The sequence below is a fragment of the Heterodontus francisci genome, unplaced genomic scaffold, assembly GCF_036365525.1.
Source record: "Heterodontus francisci isolate sHetFra1 unplaced genomic scaffold, sHetFra1.hap1 HAP1_SCAFFOLD_421, whole genome shotgun sequence".
In the NCBI taxonomy this organism is placed as follows: Eukaryota; Metazoa; Chordata; class Chondrichthyes; order Heterodontiformes; family Heterodontidae; genus Heterodontus; species Heterodontus francisci.
The window spans coordinates 1405817-1423603 of NW_027140402.1; the positions used below are offsets into that span (position 1 = coordinate 1405817).

The following is a 17787-nucleotide window of genomic DNA, read 5'->3' on the forward strand; positions in this document are numbered from 1 at the left end:
GTTTTTTCATCCGTTCGTGGGATGTGGGCGTCGCTGGCTCGATCTCAGCTACAGTAATGTGTCCAGTTCTGGGCTCCAGGTTTCAGAATGGACATCAAAGCTTTTGAGACAGTTCGGAGGAGATTTACGAGAATGATACCAGAGATGAGGGATTTCAGTTCTCTGGACAGGGTGGTGAAGCTGGGATTGTTGGCCAAAAATGTCAAGGGGAGGTGAGGAGAGATCTTTTTACCCAGAAACTGATTCGGCTTTGGAATAAATTGTCTGACAGGGTGCTGGAAACAGATTCAATTATAACTTTCATAAAGGAACTGGACAAATATTTCAAAGTGAATTTCTCCAGGACTATGGGGAAATAGGCAGGGGGTTGGACTAATTGCATCATTTTTTTCACAGATTCAGCACAGGCAGAAAAGACCGATTGGCCTCCTTCTGTGCTGTATGATGCTATGAAATAGTGACAGTCAGGGCAAGTCTGCATAAGAAGGAGAAATGGAGACAGGTCAGGGAGAGCACATCACCAAAACTGGGAGATACTACAATGGACAGGGAGGATCAGAGGGGGAGAGAGCACGTACATACAGTCAGAATCATCACCTTCAGGGGAAGAGAGAGAGAGGAACCAGTGAGTGTAGAACTAAACCCAGCCAGAGTCAACCTGCTGAAACACCAGTGAGTTCACACTGGGGAGAGATCATTCACCTGCTCCGTGTGTGGGAAGGGGTTCACTCAGTCATCCAACCTCACTGAACATCAACTTGTTCACACTGATCAGAGACCTTTTCAATGTCCTGACTGTGAGAAGAGCTTTAAAAGCTGTAATGATCTGCTGAAACACCAACACACTCAATCTGGGGAGAGGCCGTTCCCCTGCCATGTGTGTGGGAAGGGATTCACTCAGTCATTCAATCTGCTGCAACATCAGCAAGTTCAGATGTAACTGCAGGGTTTGGATTCTGCTGTTGTTGCTGCTATTCATCACTTTCAGAGACAAAGTTGGGTCTTACTTTATAACCAGTGCAGTCCAAAGCAAAAGCGTCTTCTTAATGTTGAGATAAACGGGAGAAGAAACCGGGAAGTGGCGGCGAGGATGGGGGAGGTGCTGCACCATCACTTCAATGGTGCACCCTCCCTCCCCCGGGTCCTTGCCGCACGCCCGCCAGGCCTGGCGGCTCTGATTGGGGTCCTGAGAGCCCCTGAGACTCGGTGCAGCTGAGGCTGCGCCCACCCCCGCTCAGCTCTGTTGTGATATTTAAAATACGAAAGGCCTGTTGGACTGAGAGCTGATCTGGAATTTAGAAAGCAGCATTACTGGAGGCTCATTGCTGCTCAGCACAATTTCACCCCCCGCTCCTGGCAATTGTTGATTCTACACCCTGTAGTTCAGTTCTTCACTTAACTAGAGGGGGAGATGTGTGAGCAGAAAAACAGAGCAAATTAAAAAACACAGCTGGACTGATGTGCAACAGGTCAATCCACTGGTACAATAACTCCATCAGTGACTCCCTCCTGACAGTAACCAGCCCTTTCACAGAGACTGTGGGTGGCTCTGAAAAGAGCCTTTGGTTTATTCGATGTCATTTCGGCCGCTTTACTTTTTCTGGGAGGTCTGAGCTCTGGTTTTCTTGGGCAGCAGCAAGGCCTGGATATTAGGCAGCACCCCGCCCTGAGGGATGGTCACGTCTCCCAGCAGCTTGATGAGCTCCTCGTTGTTGCGGACGGCCAGCTGCATGTGTCTGGGGATGATGCGGGTCTTCTTGTTGTCCCGGGCCACGTTACCGGCCAGCTCGTGGATTTCAGCGGTCAGATACTCGAGCACAGCAGCCAGAAAGACCGGAGCTCCAGCACCCACACGCTCAGCTTAATTGCCCTTTCTCAGGAGCCTGTGAACACGGCCCACCAGGAACAGCAGTCCAGCCCGGGAGGAGCGAGACTTGGCCTTGGACCGAGCTTTCCTGCCGGTCTTTCCTCTTCCAGACATTTCCACAATCTCACAAATACTTTCACAAAGAATGGATAATTTCTCAGCTTTTGTTGTCAGCATGCAGCAGTTAGGATGGCCGAGTGGTCTAAAGGGCTGTGTTCTGGTCGTAGTGTTTTCTGGAGGCGTGTGTTCAAATCCCACTTCTGCTAAGTTGCGTTTTGACTGAACTGGAGGGATTTGGGAGCAGTGGTGCAGGGAGAGCATGGAAGATTATTGGCAAGTAAAATGAAAATGGACCCAAAGATGTTTCTTCAATACATTAGAGTAAGAGGCAACTCAAGAAAGAGGAGTGCACTGAAAAGACCAAAAAATCACAGTGATTTTTGACATCTTGCCAGGATTGAGTGGCGCCTGCACGGGATGATGTCATTTTGCAGCGCCAACGTCATCACATTTCCGCAACAAATCCACCTTCGTGCATGCGTGATAAAGCGTCATTGGGTATCTAGCCACCCCATCCCCCCACCACTTGGCTGGAGGAAGTGGCTGAATGGGAGATTTTGAAGCTGTAGCTCTCCCCCCTCGGCCACTCACTCCAGGCCTCGACGATTCCCCCCTCAGCCGCGCGCTCCAGAGCTCGCTGCTCCCCCACCGCCCCCCCATTCCCCTGGACAGTTGTTTCTCGCTTCGCACCACCCCACTCTCTGGGGGAGCGGAGAGCGAACAGCCAGAGTGCGGAATTTCGCCAGTAGGGAGGAGGGTGAGAAAGCGAGTTGCAGAGGGGGGAGAGCGGTCAGTGAGGTGGGAGCTAGTAGCTGCGTTCGGGTGAAGTCAGACCTGGTCAGTTATATAAACAAATCACAATAACGAATTGGCAGCACATTTTATCCTCTGCCCGATTTTCCTTTCCATCGATCGGGGTACTAATTCACTATCTTCCAATGGACATTCAATCATAAAATTCATTTTGTATTTAATAGGATTACTGAAATGTTAAATGGATCTGAGGATTACAGTTAGTATTAGCAAACGCACCCTAGTGAATTAGCACCCCAATCGATGGAAAGGAAAATCGGGGAAAGTATAAAATGTGCTGCCAATTTCGTTATTGACATTCGTTGAGTAATTCGATTCTGCCCAACACTGAAATTGGCGGCTTTTTGGAATTCAACCTTTCTGCCAGGACGACAATTTAAGCCAATGATTTGCTGTATTTTCTAATTCGAGGCTCGGCAATTGGTTAAGACATGCGAATGGGAAGAGGGTGACCAATCAGAAGTGGGCTCTGGATAGCGCGGGCTCAAACTGCGGGAATTCCAGGTCCCTGAATGATTGAGCTGAAACTGATCAGTTTCACAAACCCTGTCAGTTTGAGTGCAGGAAACACCGTCTCGGGGGAAATAACATCACAAGTGGGTCTGGTTCCATTGACCGATTCAACGGCTGCTGCAAAACTCCCGGATTCCCTCATTGCAGCGAAATCATTTTGAAATTCTATGAAAACAATGAGTGATTCTGGAGGAGTGATGTGGCTTTTCACTGAGGGCATGTGTCGACTGGGGAAATAACTAAGTGCAGAGCCTCAGGCACTGTTTACACAGCCCGTTTAGAAAATCAAATCCACTGCACATCCTTGCTGCAAATGAAATGTCAAATTTGGGGATTCTAGTTTTGTATCTCGAACACAGCACAGATTTATTCCAGACAGTTCTAAACAGCCTATCCCAGCTCCCGTTTCCAGGTCACTGCTCTCTCGGTGAGGCGGTGGGTGGCTCTTAGAAGAGCCTTTGTTGTGTTTGCTGGAAAGGGTCGAGTTGTTCAGCCGCTGAATTCGTAGAGAGTGCGGCCCTGCCGTTTCAGTGCGTACACCACATCCATGGCAGTGACCGTCTTGCGCTTGGCGTGTTCAGTGCAGGTGACCGCATCCCTGATCACATTCTCCAGGAAAACCTTCAACACCCCGCGAGTCTCCTCATAGATTAAACCCGAGATCCGCTTGACCCCGCCACGGCGAGCCAGGCGGCGGATTGCTGGTTTGGTGATGCCCTGGATATTATCAGGAAGCACTTTGCGGTGCCGCTTTGCTCCATCTTTGCCCAGTCCTTTCCCTCCTTTACCTCTGCCAGACTTTCTTTTATTAATTTCCAAAATATACTTTATTCATAAAAATCTGTTACAAAAAAATACAGTACAAAACAGTTCCAAAAAGCACCAAGTCAAACAATACAAAGAGTGCAAAGGAGATCAGTTTCCTTCAATACAGGAGTGAGTTGCCTCACAACCCTTCCATTTCATTATCATGCCATGTACATTTTACAGCAAACAAATATTTTCTGGCTACAGTTCGAGTGGTTTCCCATGGATCCAGCCCCTCAGTTCAGTTTGGTGAGGGGACCTTACACAGTGGTCTTTCCACATTGAGCCTTTGCTGCGGCTGCCCCAAGTTTTAGTGCGTCCCTCAGCACGTAGTCCTGGACCTTGGAATGTGTCAGTCTGCAACATTCGGTCATGGACAACTCTTTGCACTGGAAGACCAGCAAGTTTCGGGCAGACCAAAGAGCGTCTTTCAACGAATTGATAGTCCTCCAGCAACAGTTGATGTTTATCTCGGTGTGCGTCCCTGGGAACAGCCCATAGAGCACAGACTCCTGTGCTACAGAGCTGCTTGGGATGAACGCCGACAAAAACCACTGCATCTCTTCCACACCTGCTTTGCAAAGACACATTCCAGAAAGAGGTGGGCAACGTCTCTTTTCCACCACAGCCACCTCGAGGGCCGCGTGTGGATGGGGTGAGACTTCGGGTGTGCAGGAAGGATCTGACGGGGGGGGGGGGGCTCTTCTCATCATCAGCCAAGTTACATCTTGGTGCTTGTTTGAAAGTTCTGGTGATGAGGCATTCTGTCAAATGACTTTGGACTTCTGCTCAGGGGACCATCCGACAGGATCCACCATCTCCTTTTCCCGTAGGGCCTTGAGGATATTCCGTGCAGATTACTGCCTGATGGATTGGTGGTCAAAGGTGTTTTTCCACAGAAACTTTTCCATGAAGGATAGGCAGTATGGCACAGTCCAACTGGATGGAGCATTCCGCGGCAATATGACCAGGCCCATCCTTTGCAACACCGGCGACAGATAGAACCTCAGCACGTAGTGACACTTGAAGTTTGCAAACTGGGAATCTACACACAGCTTGATGCAGCCGCACACAAAGGTAGCCATAAGGATGAGGGCGACGTTGGGTACATTTTTCCCGCCCTTATCCAGAGGTTTGAACATCGTGTCCCTCCGGACTCGGACCATTTTGGATCCCCAGATGAAGCGGAAAATGGCTCAGGTGATCGCCACAGCGCAGGAATGCGGTATGGGCCAGACCTGCACCACGTACAGCAATGTGAGCGCCTCGCACCTGATGACCAGGTTCTTACCCATAATGGAGAGAGATCGCTGCTCCCACATGCTCAGCTTATGTTGTACCCTGGCTACTCGCTCCTTCCAGGTTTTGGTGCACGTCCCAGCCCTTCCAAACCATATCCCCAGCACCTTCAGGTAGTCTGACCTAACGGTGAAGGGGACAAAGGATCGGTCAGCTGAGTTCCAAAGAACATGGCCTCGCTCTTGCCGTGTTTAACATTGGCTCCCAAGGCCAGTTCGAGCTGGTCGCAGATGCTCATCAGTCTGCGCACAGACAGTGGATCTGAGCATAAAACGGCGACGTCATCCATGTGCAGGGAGGTTTTAACCTGAGTGCCTCCACTGCCTGGGATTGTCACCCCTCTGATGCTCGCATTCTTCCTAATAGACTCAGCAAAGGGTTCAATACTGCAAACAAACAAGACAGGGGAGAGAGGACAGCCCTGTCTGACTCCAGATTGGATCGGGAAACATTCTGATTCCCACCTATTGATTGAGACTGCACTACAGATGTTTGTGTAGACTAGTTTGATCCAATTGCAGATTCCCTCCCCAAACCCCATTTTGGAATGCACATCCATCATGTAAGTGTGCGATATCCTGTCAAAAGCCTTCTCCTGGTCCAGGCTGATGAGGCAGGTGTCCACCCTCCTGTCCCGTACATAGGTGATCATATCCCTGAGCAGCGCAAAACTATCAGAGATTGTCCTGCCTGGCAGAGTATAGGTCTGATCAGGGTGAATCATCAACTCCAGAGCAGACTTGAATCGACTGGCTATGACTTTTGACAGAATCTTGTCGTCAGCATGAAGCAGAAATTGAGCCACCAATTTCTGATTTCTGTCCTCTCCCCCTTCCGCTTGTTGATGAGGGTGATGATGCCTTTCCTCATGGATTCTAACATGCTGCCAGCCTGGAGCATACTCTTGTTTACTGCCTGTCATGTTGATTCTTGCCTCAAATCAGTGCACAATAAAAGAGACTGATTCCGTCAGTCTCCTTTTTATACAGGCCACCCGGACCTGGCTGAGAAAGGCAGAGTGAGAGCAGGGAGGGGAGGAGACAAGAGTGAAGATTAAACAGAGAGCTAGATGGAGGAGACACCCAGAGTGACAGACAGAGAGAGAACGGCCCCTCATCTTTCAGCTCCACCTCCAGTTTCCTCTGGGCTGCTAATTGCAAACCCTTTATTAACAGTAGAACCGAAACCCAACTCTCCACACCAACCCTTCCAGACTCGGCCTTCATAGTCAAGGCTTTCCAGAAAGCCGGAGCTTTTAAATATGGTCCCGCTACAATTAACACTCAGTAATATTCCGACCTAAACACAGTCCATTCTATACGAACAAACCTCCTCAGTAATATCACCATTTCCACACACATCCGCTTCCAGTAGTTTACAAACACCTTATTGCAGCTGTTTGGGGAATCTCCTGTGTGAAGATTGGAGTTGGAAAGCGGCCTTTACCCGGCAGTGTTACCGTCTCACACTGAATCTGCCAGACATCCTGTTCTCTTTATTGTGAGAGAGAAAGCACGGAGTTAGGAAATGTTCATTTGAAATGATCTCTATTGAGAACGAGCCCGGCCGTGGGACAGGTATTCCAGTGCAAAGACCTGTCCATGACCGAGTGTTGCAGACTGGCACATTGCAACGTCCAAGACTATGTGCTGTGGGACGGCATTAAAGCTTGGGGAAGCCACCATGGAGACCCAATGGGGAAAGGCTGCAGTCTAAGGCCCGAGTAGGCCATAGTACAGTGAGGGGCTGGAACCCGTGTAAAACCCCTCGGGCTGTTTGCACCAGAGAACGTTTGATGTGTAATGTAAATACTGTAAATATAACCTGTGCAGGCAGGGATTGTGAGATACATCATGTACATTATTGAAGGAAACTGATCTGTATTGTACCTTATGTAATATTAAATTTGAACTGCTTTGCAATGTAATTGCACAAATTATATGAATAAAATACATATTGTGCAAAAGAAAGCAGCTTTCCTGTCAACACACACCTTGTCTCAGGGCACAACTTTCCTGTGATCTTGTCATACCCAACTTCGCTCTATATGTTCTGACACACACACTTTACAGTCTGTCATTTCCAAAAACAAGCATTCTAAAATCAAAAGACCTTTTGTTTATTTCTCCTTTCTTTTCATTTCTCCTCTATTCTTCTCAATCACTCCCTTCAACAGTCCTATTCAGATCAAGGTGGAATGTGAATAGTGTCTCAACTCACCTGACACTATTATTACCCTTCTTTTCTCTTGTCTCATTCAATGGGAAAGTTTTATTCACCAGTCTGTTGCTGTTTTACACTCTTGCCATACCATCTGGTATTGCATCCATCTGAATTCTGTGCTTTCATGGCCTTACATATATTTTCCTCTTCTGGATGATTTGTTTGCTTCAGTTCCATTCAACCAGGCTGGACCACAGGGAAGCTTAGAACCTTTGCCTTGGACGTGTCCACGTTGATCCATTACATTCAGAATCACCTCCTTGAAATAACTCCATAGTACAACTACAGTAACCACACAGCATCTGCTTCAAACACTCCTCCACATTTTATCTGTTCTGACCGTCAACACCTCCAGCTCTTTTGTTTAAGTGGAACCCATCAGGTTTGTATCGGCTCCTTCTATTCTGAAAGCTGTAGCACTGGTTCAGGGAATTCAGCCGTGTTTCTCTACTCGAAAGGATCAGCCATGCTTGATCTGCCTCGTATTTTGCTTTTATTGCAACGTTACAAGACCTCCAATCCTCTGGCACCACACCTGTATCCAGTGAGGGATTGGAAAATGATGGTCAGACCTTCCCCTATTTCTTCCCTGGCTTCTTTCAACAGCCTGGGGTACATTTCATCTGGTCCTGGTGATTTATCCACATTCAAGGATGCTCATCCCATTAAGACTTCCTCTCTCGTTAAGTTATCACGTCCAATACTTCACACTCCTCCTCCTTCATAACAATATCTGCATCACCCTCTCATTCGGGAAAACAGTAAAGTATTCATTAAGGATATTGGCAACATCTTCCACCCCAATACAAAGGTTACATTTTTGATCTTTTATGTGCCCTGCTGTTTGCTTCGTTGCCTCTTACTCTAATGTTTTGTTGCAACATCTTTGGGTCCATTGTTATTTTGTTTGTCCATGTTCCTTTCTGCTTTCTCTCTTTGCCCTTCACCGCTGCTCCCAAACGCCTCCAGTGCAGTCAAAACACAACTTGTCAGAAGTGTGATTTGAACCCACGCCTCTAATCGAGACTGCGACCTAAACGCAGCGCCTTAGACCGCTCGGCCATCCTGACTACTTGCGACGTAACATCAATGCTAAGGAAATTATTCATTCTTTGTGAAAGTATTTGTGAGATTGTGGAAATGTCTGGAAGAGGAAAGACCGGCGGGAAAGCTCGGGCCAAGGTCAAGTCTCGCTCCTCCCGCGCTGGACTGCAGTTCCCGGTGGGCCGTGTTCACAGGCTCCTGAGAAAGGGCAGCTAAGCTGAGCGTGTGGGTGCTGGAGCCCCGGTCTTTCTGGCTGCTGTGCTCGAGTATCTGACCGCAGAAATCCTCGAGCTGGCCAGTAACGCGGCCCGGGACAACAAGAAGAACCGCATTATCCCCAGACACCTGTAGCTGGCCGTCCGCAACGACGAGGAGCTCAACAAGCTGCTGGGAGGAGTGACTATCGCTCAGGCCGGGGTGCTGCCTAATATCCAGGCCGTGCTGCTGCCCAAGAAAACCAGCGCTCAGAGCTCCCAGAAAAAGTAAAGCGGCCAAAATGTCATCTCATAAACCAAAGGCTCTTTTCAGAGCCACCCACAGTCTCTGTGAAAGGACTGGTTACTGTCAGGAGGGAGTCAGTGATGGAGTTATTGTAACAGTGGATTGAACTGTTTCACATCTGTCCAGGTGTGTTTTCAGTTCCCTGTCTGGATTTCGCTCTGTTTCTCTGCTCACACATCTCCCCCTCCAGTTAAGTGAAGAACTGAACTGCAGGGTGTCAGAATCAACAATTTAATAAATCCCTCTGCCTTCGATTTGATAAATCCCGAGATTATCCCGGTACATTAACGGGAACTGGTTCGGAGATGATGAATTAATTTAATAATCGAAGTGTCCGGGTTAATTCTTTGTTTTTTATTTGGACAGTTTGAATTGTGTTTTTTTTTTTCTCTCCGGTGATCTGAGCACCGCTTCTCAATGAGAATCTGCTCCCGGAACAGAGTAAATGCAGGAAGGAAGAGGCCATTCTCGGGCTGTGTGTTTCTCTCCTAACCTGATCTGTTTAGACCGCACTGTTCCCAGAGGACGGAATCAGTGAGAGTTGTGCACACACAGGAGCTGAGTCCTTGCAGCGCTTTAATATGTGCCTTCCCACCGGCCCTCCCTATTCTCCGGACATGGAGCTGTCTGTTCCCCCCTTCGGCGGCAGAGAGTTGGGGATTCTCTCCCCGCAGTGTCAGGGTCTGCAGCCCCGGGGAACTGGCGGTTTCAGTCAGAGTGACCGAGCTGCCTTACATATCCTGTGTACTGATCTCCAATGGATTCAAATATTAGTGAACTCATTGGGTAATGTTTGTAAATAACCCTCATGTGAACGGACCCGGCTCCATTAATGCCTTCCAAATAAAACTGGGATCCATTTCTTTTCCCCAAATGCCAGCTAACGGATCCCAGGAGCGGGGTTGAGATTGTGCTGAACAGCAATGAGTCTCTGGTAATGCTGCTTTCTAAATTCCAGATCAGCTCTCAGTCCTACAGGCCTTTCGGGAAAGTGATGTGAGAAAACAGAAACCATGTGACCGCCCCTTCAATCTAATGGGTTTGATGATGAACAGAGATGGCAGCTCTTTCCTTTGCTGATTTGGTGGCTCTGAAAAGAGCCCTTGTTACACCTGTTACTGAAGCTGGGTTTTAGGTGCGTTCCCCGCGGATGCGGCGGGCCAGCTGGATGTCTTTGGCCATGATGGACCGGGATCATTCTGGTGAATCTGCTCATTTTCCGGCAGAAGCATCAGTCGCTGTTTGAACTGTTTAAAGTCAGGGGTGTATCAGCCGCCAGAAAGTGAAGGGCAGTTCATTGCTCCCTGCAGCATTATCCGACTCTTTCAGGAGAAAAGATCAGAAACCGCTCGTTTCTGTCAGTCCCCGAGAAGCCTGTGAGAAGCGGTTAGTCGCTAATGTGTTCCTTTTACGGAGAGGAAGCTGATATTTGTCCCGTTTTAAATTGCTGAACCTGACCTTCCTCCTGCCGCTTCCAGTTAACAGATTGACAAATGAAAACGATTCCTAAAATCGCGTCAGGATTTTATGACGGTAAATACAGTAAAACAGAACATAAAATGAGAGGTTTAAAATTGTTGCCTGAAAATTGAAATTTTCCATCACTTCAATTCCTTCCTGCTCTGGAATTGCCGGGCTTTTTCCAATTGGAAAATCTAAGCCAATGAGAACTTCTATTTACTTTTATGTGATTCTCCTATTGGTTAAGAATTGGATTGAGAAGCGGGTGACCAATCAGAGACAGAGTCAAACTGCGGGGATTCCAGGCCCCCAGGAACTGAACTGAAACTGTTCAGATTGACAAACCCTGGCAGTAGCTTCACACATTGGACACTTCACACTGAGTCATTCAAGGGCTGGTGTGAGAGAAGCTTCAGATCCTGTCATTACTCTCTGACTCATTATTCATCTAGAACCAAACAATTAGTAAATGTGAAGCAGTGAAGAGACTTTTCACTCTCACTGCAGAATGTGTCATCTGGGGAAATAAGGAACTATTATATTCGGAGATTCCAGGTACATTCCTCCCTGAACAAATCCATTCCTAACATTCCCGATCACAGCCTATCCCAGCTCCTGTTGTCACCCGACTCCAGCTGAATTGGAGAAACTCATGTGTTGGGGTTTGAGTTGTGAGGTGGGGTTTCTCCGCCAGTGTTACTGTCTTACAAACTCTCCCCCTGAATTAGTGAACTGAGACTGCACCGAACACATCCCCAGTTAGAGTGAGGGCCGGATATCCCTCTGTTTTATTACAGAGAGTGGGGAAAGGGCTGAGTGGAGGGGAGTCACCAGGGATCCTGGATTTACTCCAAATCATTTCCATCTGCAGGCGGGGCCGGGACAGGGATCATTTGATCAGGGGATCAGCTCTTTCCTGAGAGATGTGGGTGGCTCTGAGAAGAGCCTTTGTGTTCAGATGTTTACAAGTTTCTCGCGCTCTTTCACTTCTTTCCAGACCCTGCTTTCTGAGCCTTCGCTGCTTTCGGCTTGACCTTTCTCTTCCATGTCTGCACTTTCTTCAGTGCCTTTCTGCCCGCCGCACTCTTGCCTTTTTTGACCTTCTTCGCAGGAGACTTTTTCTGAAGCGCTGCTTTCTTCACCGCCTTATTTGGCGTTGCCGCCGCCTTGCTGCTCGTTTTCTTGGCTGTTACTTTCTTTGTTGTCACTTTCTTGTCTGCTGGTTTCTAACGAAGGATTTCTTGTCTGCTGGTTTCTTCACTGAAGATCTCTTGTCTGCTGGTTTCTTCACTGAAGATTTCTTGTCTGCTGGTTTGTTCACCTTCTTTCCCACTTTTCCCTGGGTTTTCCTTCTTGCTTATTTTGAAGGAGCCGGAGGCTCCCTGTCCCTTGCTCTGCACCAGGGAGCCATTGTTCACATTCCTCTTGATACTTTGCTTGATCTGGGTCTTGTGCTTCTCCTGAGCGGTGGCAGACCTGCAAGGAATCAACTACCAGCTAGCGTATAAAGCGAGACCAAGGCTCAGGGCCTTCTGTTACCTGGAGGGGAGTCGGAGAGGCAGCGGATCCTGTGAGGAACCACAATCCAGGAAGGATGAGAAGGTCATTGTCAGGGTACAGAGGAGATTAAGTTAAAGATTTAACAGTTTTATAAGCAAGCGCAGAGCCAAGGAACGGTGCTGGGGCAGATCAAATAATAGGAAACTGTGATCAGTTGGAAGGCAAGAGTGATTAAATGACAGAAGAGATGATGGTGCAAGGCAAAAGTCAGGGACAGAAAAAGTAACATTTCGTAAGCACAAATACCAGGAGTGGGGCTTGAACCCACGCAGACACATGTCTATTGGATCTTAAGTCCAACACCTTAACCACTCGGCCATCCTGGTACATTAACCCCCCACTGAAAATGAAATTTAATGTGATCCGGGTGCCATTTAGCCTTTTCCAATATAAAGTTTTGACTCCTCTCCCATGCTAAATTGGACCCTTCATTATTTATGAACCTCAATCGGATCACCCCTCAGTCTAGGTTTCTCTAAGGTGTAGGGTCCCAACTCTTTTAGTCTAACTTGAGAACCAAGATGTCTTATACTGGGAATTCGTCGAATGTCTCTCCTCTGGACCCTTTCCAAAGCCTCAATATCACCCATCATGTGAGGAGACCAATACTGGATACAATATTCCAAGTGAGTCCTGACCAAGGTTTCATAAAAGGACAAATTCGGGACATCTCAGATACTGAAGGAGTCCGTGTCCAGAAGCAGCAAGACCTGGACAACATTCAGATTGGGCTGCTAAGTGGCAAGTAACATTCACACCACATAAGTACCAGGCAATGACCATCTCCAACAAGAGAGAATGTAACCATCTCCCGTTGACGATCAACAGCATAACCATCTCTGAATCCCCCCACCATCAACATCCTGGGGGTTCCCATTGACAGAAGCTGAACTGGACCATTCATGTAAATACTCTGGCTACAAGAGTAAATCAGATAGTGGGAATTCTGTGATGAGTAACTCAGCTGAAGGCACTAGATGAAATGCTCATTAGGAGAGCTGGAGAAATGGACTGGTCAGGTGGGCAGAAAAGTGGCAAATGGAATTCAACTTGGAGAAGTGTGAGGTGATGCCTTTGGTGAGGTCAAACACAGCAAAGGAATGCACAATTAATGGGTGAATGCTGAGAGGTGTAGCGGAAGTGAGGGACCTTGAAGTGAATGTCCACAAATCCCTGAAAGTAGCAGGACAGGTTGATAAGTTGGTTGAGAAGGCTTTTGGAATCCTTTCCTTTATTAGCCGATGCATAGAATATAAGAGCAGGGAGGTTATGCTGGAACTGTACAAATCATTAGTTAGGCCACAACTTGAGTTCTGTGTGCAGTTCTGGTCACCTCATTCCAGAAAGGATGTAATTGCACTCGAGAGGTTACAGAGGAGATTTACGAGGATGTTGCCAGGACTGGAAAAATGCAGCTATGAGGAAAGATTGGATAGACTGGGGTTGTTCTCCTTGGAATAGAAGAGGCTGAGGGGAGATTTGATTGAAATGTACAAAATTGTGAGGGGTCTGGATAGAATGGATGGGAAGGGTCTATTTACCTTAGTAGGGAGGTCAGTGACTAGGGAGCATAGATTTAAAGTGATGTGTTGAACAATTAGAGGGGAGATGAGTAAAGGTTTTTTCACCCAGAGGGCTGTGGGAGTCTGGAACTCACTGCCTGTAAGGGTAGCTGAGGCAGAAACCCTCAACTCATTTAAAATGAGTCTGGATGTGCACCTCAAGTTCCTGAACCTGCAGGGCTACGGTCCAAATGCTGGACACTGGGATTTAGCTGGGTGGCTTATTTTTTGGCCTGCCTGTGCTTTAAACTTTCTATGTTCTATGATTCTATGCAGACACAATGGGCCGAATGGCCTCCTTCTGCACTGTAATAATTTTGTGATTTTTGACTCTCCAAAACTTGTCAACCATCTACAAGGCACAAACCAGGATGAGTGCAGCACCAACAATACACTAGAAACTCGACACTGTTCAGGACAAAGCAGACGCCTTGATTGTCACCCCATTCACCACCTTAAACATTCACTCCCTTCACCACTGACGCACAGTGGCAGTAGTGTGTACCATCTACCAGATGCACTGCTGCAACTCACCAAGGCTCCGCAGACAGCACCTTCCAAACCGAAGACCTCCACCACCTTGAAGGACAAGGGCTGCAGATGCATGGAAACACCACCATGTGCAAGCTCCCCTCCAAGTCACACACCATCTGATCTGCAAATATATCGCTGTTCATGCACTGATGCTGGGTCAAAATCCTGGATCTCAGTTCCTAACAGAACTGTGGGTGTACCTACACCACATGGAGTGCAGCAACTCAAGAAGGGAGCTCACCGCCACCTTGTCAAGGACAATTAGGGATGGGTAACAAATTCTGGCCTTGCCAGTGTCGCTCACATCCCATGAAAGAATATGCCTCATTTTATACTCAATTGTCCTCTGAATGCAGCCCAACCCTCTATTTGCTCCAACTATCACTTCACAGCATTGCTGCTGTACCTTTAGAGATCTGTGCACTAGAACATCCAGATCTCTGCTCAAAATTATTTTCTTTCTCCACCTGCTTCAATGTTTTTCCCTGAAGGGTGTATGAATGTTGAACATTCGCCCTGCCCACATGAATAACACTGCACTTACCCAAATTAAACATAATTTACCAGTCATGAACCCAATCTCCCAACACATTAAGATCAGCCTGAAACAGTCGAGTATCGTCTACAGTCTAAACACTCGCACAGATCTTCAAATCATCTGTAAATTTACAGATGGTGCCTCCTACACCTACATCCAGATCATTAATAAAAATAGTAAAGAGCAACAGTCCCAACACCGATCCCTGTGAGATACCATTGGTGACTGGTCTCCAAACAGATCCAGATACATCTGTAACTACTTTCTGCCTACGTCGTGACAGTCAGTTCCCAATCCAGATCAATATATTACCACTGATACCAGGGACTTTAATCTTATAGAGAAGCCTCTTGTGTGGAACCTTATCAAAATCTTTTGGATGAGATCAGCTGATTGAACACAGGCCGAGGATTAGGCCTAGGCCTGTCCTGCTCTGTGTATGGGTCGCAGGACCAAACAAGGTGAGATCTGCTCACTGAGCACAGGCCCATCCTGCTCTATATGGTGCTCAGTACCTCACCAAATGAGAATAACTAACACAGCACAGGCCATAGAGCCTCGGCCCATCCTTCTCTGATTGTGGTTCAGTGCCAACCAGGTAAGATCAGCTAATTCAGCACAGGCCGGAGATGGAAGCTGGACTTTTCCTGTTCTGGGGACTCCGTACCATACCAGGTGCGATGAAGTAAAATACCACAGGCCGGGGATGGAGCCTGAGATTTCCCTGTTCTGTGTGGGGCTCTGTACAACAACGTGTGAGAAGAACTATCATCCCTCAGGCTGAGGAAGGAGCCTGGGCCCATTCTGTTCTGTGTGGCTCCTACCACACTGAGTGGGATCAGTTAACTCAACACAGGCCATGAATACACCCAGGCCCTTTCCTGCTCCGTGTGGCTCAGTATCACACCAGGTGGCATCAGCTAACACAGCACAGGCTGGGGCTGGAGCCTGGGCCCGTCCTGCTCTGTGGGCTCAGTAACAACCCGTAAGATGAACTTTTTTCAAAAGACTTCAGTGTATTTATCTCTGTCCAACACTGTGAGGCAGCTTTCTGTGTTCAGAAAGGGTGTAATTTATTGACTGGTCTCTTGGATCAAACAGGGTAACAGACAGAGGTCTGTGTGCAGACGGTTTGGGAGTGAGCTCTGATTCCTAACTCTTTCTGGACAGTCAGGAATAAAGAATGAATGAGAGAGAGAGAATGTGGGAGAAGGGATGATGGAAGAATTTGTCCGTGAACCTGATTAAAAGTGGCTCAAACGCAAGATAATATTAAGGTATCAAGAGCAGAACATTAGCATAATCTGAGTTCCGCGATCTAGTAGGGTCCCATTCCCCTGAAGTGAGGAATGAACGGGTGGGAAATTCTGCCTGGAGTTATATTTGTCTCCAATGAAGATGAGTTCACAGTGAGGATGGAATAGCTCAGTTGGGAGAACACTAGATTGAAGAACCAGGATACAATCCCTGGTTTCATCAGTTTTAATTTGGTGTCTCCATCAGTTTAAGTAGAGAGAATCAGAGGGGGGATTTTCCACTCTTGATCCCATGGGCTGAATTTTAAACTAACCGTGCGGCTCTCGGCAGAGGCACCGGAAGCGGGTGTCATCACCACACGAGTGAAATGTGGCCGACCGACCCCGATCATGGAGCAGCCGACCAATTAATGAAGGGGAGGCATGGGGCCCAGGTAAACAAGGACCAGAGGCAGGGAACGAGGCACCGATGGCACCGACATCTGACACAACGGCCGGTGCTGGCACCATATTGAATGGGCTGCCAGACCTGCATTCACCGCTGCCTGGTTTAAAGGAGTGTCTTCCTGAGAGCCCTCTGCTGTCCCAGGACCTGTTCTGCTGCCTCTGCTGTCCCAGAACCCGTTCTGCTGCCCCAGGACCCATTCTGCTGCCTCTGCTGCCCCAGGATCCGTTCTGCTGCCTCTGCTGCCCCAGGATCCGTTCTGCTGCCTCTGCTGCCCCAGGACCCGTTCTGCTGCCTCTGCTGCCCCAGGACCCGTTCTGTTGCCTCTGCTGCCCCAGGATCTGTTCTGCTGCCTCTGCTGCCCCAGGACCCGTTCTGCTGCCCCAGGACCCGTTCTGCTGCCTCTGCTGCCCCAGGATCCGTTCTGCTGTCCCAGGACCCATTCTGCTGCCCCAGGATCCGTTCTGCTGCCTCTGCTGCCCCAGGATCCGTTCTGCTGTCTCTGCTGCCCCGGGATCCATTCTGCTGCCTCTGCTGCCCCAGGACCCGTTCTGCTGCCTCTGCTGCCTGATAGGTAAGGAGCTGAATGCGAGCCTGCAGTGACCATGGTCCCACAGTTTAGCGATGCCTTCCAGCAGGTTCGCCTCCAGGTGGCAAGAGATAGGTGGAAGATCCTCTTTCCCAGGGATGGGAGGTGAAGACCAGCCCACCTGACCAAGTAGAGCTGGCTGGAGATAGTAGGTGAAGTCAGCAGCCGTGGGGTCACCCCCAGAACATGGATCCAGTGCAGGAAGTGGGACTATGACCTGACCCAGGATGCTCAGGTGAGAACTCCAAACACTTTGGACCCTTTGGACATTGCGTGTGGCAGAGTGAGAGGGAGTGTTTGGTGGACAGGGAGTGACCACCCAGTCATGTGTATTGGGGAAGGGCAGCAGGGCATGCTGCCTGAGGCTTGGCTGCATCTCGGTGGGAGGTGCACGTCAGTCATTGTATAAACTCACACAGTCCCTCGAGAGGGGGCCACATGCAGGAGGAATACGTGTGTCCCCATCATGGACTGCTGGACTATCACCATCAGAGATGTTGGTCTTGTCCCTGCTGGGAGACTAACTTTGTTCATCATAGTGGCTGCAGGAGAAGACAGCCCACAATCGGAAAGAGCGTGTCAAGACTGGCGGTGGAGTGCCTTATCTCCGTGTCCTCATCCCGATGGAGGAGGAGGCCATGGAACAGGCCGGGCAGCAAGGCAGCTGCTCCATAGCTGATGGAGAGACAGGGACACCTACCCAAGAGAGTGACTG

The 17787-nt window shown here is 48.6% G+C and overlaps 2 non-coding genes across 2 annotated transcripts; both read right to left on the minus strand.

The window, feature by feature from the left end:
- Window positions 1-8569: 8569 nt before the first annotated feature.
- trnal-uag (transfer RNA leucine (anticodon UAG)) lies at window positions 8570-8652 on the minus strand. The gene has a single exon. It is a non-coding gene; the product is annotated as a tRNA-Leu (tRNA).
- Window positions 8653-12391: 3739 nt separating this feature from the next.
- On the minus strand, window positions 12392-12474 carry trnal-uaa (transfer RNA leucine (anticodon UAA)). The gene has a single exon. It is a non-coding gene; the product is annotated as a tRNA-Leu (tRNA).
- Between the last annotated feature and the right edge of the window lie 5313 nt (window positions 12475-17787).